Here is a 6,000-nt window from a genome sequence, read left to right on the forward strand (position 1 = left end):
TCAGACAGTAATGTCCTTGAAAAAGGAAATAACTCAGTTCTTTTCAGGTTCATTTGCAAAATTATGCTGAACTTATATGGCCAAAACCTCCAAATTCAGGGGACAAAAAGACAGTGATAAGTGCACAAATCCTGAGGTCAGGACGCCTAGATCTGCTACCTGTTTACTGTGTTACCTTGGATGGCACACTTAACCCCTCTGAACCTCATTTATTTTGTGCAGTGAGATTGACGGTAATAATACCCACCCCATAGAGTTTAAGAAACAGTAGTTTAAGTATATGTGGTGGTGGGAGTGGAGGAAGGGGGTTCTGGAGAGAGAGCACTTAGGTAGTGTGTGGCACAAGGTAGCTGACATGAAATATATATAATAGTTTGCAGGTAATAAAACCAAGATGCAGTATCACATAATTGTACTTTTCCTTTTATCTTTTTATTATAGCATTATTTCTCAGTGTTATCCTCTTACAGTGCTGAGTATAATTTGGAGGAACCTGAAAAATGCACACTTATATAATACATGAATTCCTTGGCCCATGTAAGTTTTACTAAATGAGAAAACCTGTCTCTCACGTGGACACATCTGTTTTTTTTTTTTTTTTTTCTTTGTGCGGGGAGGGAAAGTTTGATAGAAATGGCCTTGGAGAAGAGAATAGCATCATCAGATCAATTTTTGAGCTCTGCAAATTAATCTTGAGGGTCTGGCACTGAGTTTATATTCAGGAGGCATTGCTTCCAGACACAGAAACTAAATGGGACAGACATTTCATTCCCAGCAATAGTAAATACCTTTTTCTTAATGAGGAGTCGGCAAACTTGACATATTAAAAACAATACATTGAGAGCAACCATTAACTGTGAATTTTGTAATGTTTATTGTAGCACATCTCTAGGAAACAATGTAAATAAGCTAAGAGCAGGGAGCTGCATGCCTGGCATGAGAGCTTGTTTTAAGAATGAATCTACATCCATGATCATAGCAACATTACTCACAGTAGCTAAAGCATGGATTAAACACAAGTGTCCATTGATGTATGAATGGTAAGCAAAATGTAGTGTATATTAATACAATACAGTATTATTCAGCTTTATAAAGGACTTTCTGACAATGAAGTTTGCTAAGTGAAAGATGCCAGACACAAAAGGACAAATACTACATGTTTCCACTTATATGAGATAACTACAGTAGGCAAGGTCACAGAGACAGAAAGTAGAATGGAGGTTGTCAGAAGCTGGGGGAGAAGGAGAGGGCAATGGGGAGTTATTGTTTAATGAGAACAAAGTCTGAATTTGGGAAGATGAAAACATTTTGGAGATGGATGATGGTGGTGGTTGCAGAATAATGTGAATATACTTATTGCTACTGAGTTATACATTGAAAATGGTTAAAATGGTAAATTTATGTGATGTATATTTTGTCACAATAGAAAAAAGTAAAAGAATAAGCTAAAGAAATCGAGAAAAAAGCACAAAGCAGGAGGTCCTATGTGCCTTGACTTCAGACTATACTACAAAGCTACAGTAAACAAAGGAGCATGGTACAGGCACAAAAACAGACCAAAAAATCAATGAAATGGGGTAGAGGGCCCAGAGACAAACTCATGCACTATGGTCAGTGAATCTGCAGCAAAGTGGGTAAGAAAATACAACGGAAAAAGACAGGCTCTTCAAGTAAGTGCTGCCGGGAAAATTGGATAGCTACACATAAAAGAATGAATTTAGAACATTTTCTCACACCATATACAACAATAAATTAAAAATGGATTAAAGACCTAAATGTAAGATCTGGAACCATAAAACTCCTAGAAGAGAATGTAGGCAGAACCCCCTTTAACATAAATCATAGTAATATTTTTTGGGGGCCTGTCTGTATGCTTAGTTGCTTTAGTCATGTGTGATTCTGTGTGACTCTGTGGACTGTAGCCTGCCAGGTTCCTCTGTCTACTAAGGGAAAATAAACAAGTGAACCTAATTAAATGCAAAAGCTTTGCACAACAAAGAAACCATCAAAAAAAACCAAAAAGACAATCTACTTGGAAGAAAATATTTGCAAATGAAATGATAGATAAGGAATACATATCCAAAATATATAAATAGCTCATACAACTCAATATCAAAAAACCAAATAATCTGATTTTTAAAATGGGCAGATAAACTGAACAGTGGAAACAGTAACAGATTTTATTTTCTTGGGCTCCAAAATCACTGCGGACAGTGACTGCAGCCATGAAATTAAAAGATGCTTACTCCTTGGAAGGAAAGCTATAACAAATTTAGACAACATATTAAAAAGCAGAAACATCACTTTGCCAACAATGGTCCATCTATACAGTTAAAGCTCTGGTTTTTCCAGTAGTCATGTACAATATGAGAGTTGGACCATAAAGAAGGCTGAGCACTGAAGAATTGATGCTTTCAAATTGTGATGCTAGAAAAGACTCCTGAGAGTCCCTTGGACAGCAAGGAAATCAAACTAATCATTCCTAAAGGAAATCAACCCTGAATATTCATTGAAAGGACTGATACTGAAGCTGAAGCTCTAATACCTTGGCCACATGATGTGAAGAGCTGACTCTTTGAAAAAGACCCTAATGCTGGGAAAGACAGAAGGCAAAATGAGAAGAGGGCAGCAGAGGATGTACTGGTTAGATAGCATCACTGACTCAATGGATATGGATTTGAGCAAACTCCAGGACATGGTGAAGGGCAGCGAAGCCTGGCATGCTGTATTCCATAAGGTTGCAAAGAGTCAGACATGACTTAGTGACTAAACAACAACAACCTGAAGAGACATTTTTCCAAAGACTATACAGATGGACAAAAGGCACATGAAAAGATGCTCAGCAACATCACTAATCATCAGAGAAATGGAAATCAAAATCATAAGATGTCACATCACACCCATCAGAATGCCTATCATCAATAGTCTCAAATAGCAAATTGACTAAGGATGTGAAGAAAAGGGAACCTTAGTACACTGTTGATGGAAATGTAAATTGGTGTAGTCACTATGCAAAACAGTATGAGGGATCCTCAAAAAAATAAAAATAGAACAATCATATGACCTAGCAGTTCCACTCCTGGGCATATATCTGAAGAAAACAAAGACACTAATTTGAAAAAATACATGCAGCTCAATGTTTATAGCAGCATTATTCACAATTGGCAAGACATAGTAGCAACCTAAGTGTCCATCAACAGAGAAATGTAAAAAGAAGATATATATCTATCATGTAGATATAGATATATATAATGGAATATTACTCTGCCATAAAAAAAGAATTAACTTCTGTCATTTGCAATAACATGGATGACCTAGAGGGTAATATGCTTAACAAAATATGTCATTCAGAGAAAGACAAATACTGTATGATATCACTTATATGTGGAATTTTAAAAATTAAACAAATAAATGATTATAGCAAAACAGAAATAGACTCACAGATAAAGAAAAAAATAGTGGTTATCAGTGGGGAGGGGGACAGGGAGAGGGACAAGATAGAAACAGGAGTTTAAGAGGTACAAACTACTATGTATAAGCTAAACCAGCAACAAGGATATATTGAATAGTGTTGCAGGCAGATTCTTTACTGTTGAGCCACCAAGGAAGCCCTTATTGTACACCATAGGGACATATAGCCATTATTTTGCTTCTCAGCATTTTGGCTAAGATTAAGTATAGTATTTGTTCTTATCAGTTTAATATATGAATTTTAAATGGAGTATAATCTATAAAAATACTGAATCACTGTGGTGTAGACCTAAAACTAATGCTGTACAACAACTATACTTCAATAAAAGGTAACCTAAAGTAAGATAAAATAAAAAGAATGAATGTTTAACCCATCAGCCAGAAAGAAAGCCCTTCCTTTAAACATATCTCGATGTTACTGGTTTCACGGAGGTTTCCTGAAGATGGTCAGTAGAGGTAGATATGGTTCAACCCCTTACTAATGGGCTGCCCTGATAACAGTTGGTAAAGAATCTGCCTGCAATGCAGGAGACCCCGGCTCGATTCCTAAGTCAGGAAGATCCCTTGGAGAAGCTATAGGTTAATCACTCCAATATTCTTGGGCTTCCCCTGTGGCTCAGCTGGTAAAGAATCCACCTGCAATGCAGCTGGTAAAGAATCTACCTGCAATGCAGGAGACCTGGATTCGATCCCTGGGTTGGGAAAATCCCCTGGAGAAGGGAAAGGCTACCCACTCCAGTATTCTGGCCTGGAGAATTCCAAGGACTGTATAGTCCATGGGGTCACAAAGAGTCGGACACGACTGACTTTCACTTTCAACCCCTGACTGAGTGTACTTTAAATAGAAATTCATATAGAGATGACAACCTGATTACATATCAGCCAACAGTACAAAATCACATAGACTGCAACATGGTGACCATGTCTTAGTACCTAAGCAGTTTTCCTTATAATTCAGCATATTTTACAGAAGACTGATAAATTACTACTTTTCAAAGATTTTGTTTCTGTTATTTGTATATAATAAAAGCAACTTTATTTTCTATTTTTTCTTTTCCACTTTTATTGAGAAATAGTTGACATTCGGCACTGTATAAGTTTAAGGTAGCTAGCATAGTGATGTGATTTACATACCTCATGAAATGATTCTCACAGTAAGTTTAGTGAACATCCATCAACTCATGTAGCTACAAAATAAAAGAAAAAAAAGTATTTTCCTTGTGATGAAAACTCTTAGGATTTACACTCTTAACAACTTTTGTATATAACATACAGCAGTGTTAATTGTATTTATCATGTTGTATGTTACATCCCTGGTACTTACCTATTTTATAACTGGCAGTTTGTATTTTTGACTGTCTTCATCCAATTCCCAATTCCCCTGTCCCCAGCCTCCAATAACCACAAATCTGATCTCTTTTTCTAAGCGTTTATTTCTTCGGTTGTTTGAAGTATTGGTATAATTGACCTACAACATCATGCTAGTTTCTGATGCACAAACAATAAAAGCAGCTTTTAAAAAAATCATTATTTTAATATAAAAATTAACTTGTTTCAACTTCCTATCTTCTACAGTGTGGCTTAAAAATGAGACTAGAATACTAAAGTTACTTTAAATGGAGTTGGAAAAGGTATATTTTCCCTGTCAATAGCCATTCATATACATAAGCAATAATGCGTGCATCTAAAGTATATGTTATACAACACCTTTATAATTGAAATGTCTGGCTAGTGTCATGATTACACTTGAATATTATTTAGATTCTTCTAGAAGCTTAAATAAAATGTTGTAGCAGATGGTAAAGCTATGTGACATTTCTGTTTTTATTTATATGGTTTATGTTGTCATCCTTTTCTAAATCCCAAAGCATTTTGAGCCTCACAATGATAACTTGTAATATGTAATTAATTAAATTCTTTAACTCCAGAAGGAATGCTTGATAATATTGAAGCAGTAACTCCATTATTTAGGAAATTGATAGATTTACAAAGCAGGCTAATAGCTGTCAGGATATTTCATTTTTGTCTAACTGTCCAAAACATTCACACTAGTTCAATTTGAAATAAGTTGGATTTTTATAAGATACAAACTCATTTTTTAAAATAGTTTTATTGAGATGTATTGTTAATTTACATAATAAAATTGACCTGCTTTTATATTGTGTAATTCAGTGCATGGTAGCATATTTACAGAGCTGTGCAAACATTATAGGCTTCCCTGATGGTTCAGATGGTAAAGCGTCTGCCTGCGATGCAGGAGACCCAGGTTCAATCCCTGGGTTGGGAAGATCCCCTGGAGAAGGAAATGGCAACCCACTCCAGTACTCTTGCCTGTAAAATCCCATGGACAGAGGAGCCTGGTAGGTTACAGGCCATGGGATTGCAAAGAGTCAGACATGACTGAGTGACTTCACATGGTCACAAACATAACAATCTAATTTTAGAACATTCTATCGCTCTAAAGATAAATCTTATGCCAATTCATAGTCTTTCTCCATCTCCAGTCTTTCAAGCAACAGCTAATCTCCT

At 36.0% G+C, this 6,000-nt stretch overlaps 1 non-coding gene and 1 pseudogene across 1 annotated transcript; both read left to right on the forward strand.

Annotated features, from left to right (window-relative positions):
• The first annotated feature begins 3,645 nt into the window (after positions 1–3,645).
• LOC122675043 lies at positions 3,646–3,765 on the forward strand (annotated as a pseudogene).
• A 1,921-nt stretch (positions 3,766–5,686) lies between these two features.
• On the forward strand, positions 5,687–5,758 carry TRNAR-GCG. The gene has a single exon. It is a non-coding gene; the product is annotated as a tRNA-Arg (tRNA).
• Positions 5,759–6,000: the final 242 nt, after the last annotated feature.

Source organism: Cervus elaphus, chromosome 18 (assembly GCF_910594005.1).
Source record: "Cervus elaphus chromosome 18, mCerEla1.1, whole genome shotgun sequence".
Lineage (NCBI taxonomy): Eukaryota > Metazoa > Chordata > Mammalia > Artiodactyla > Cervidae > Cervus > Cervus elaphus.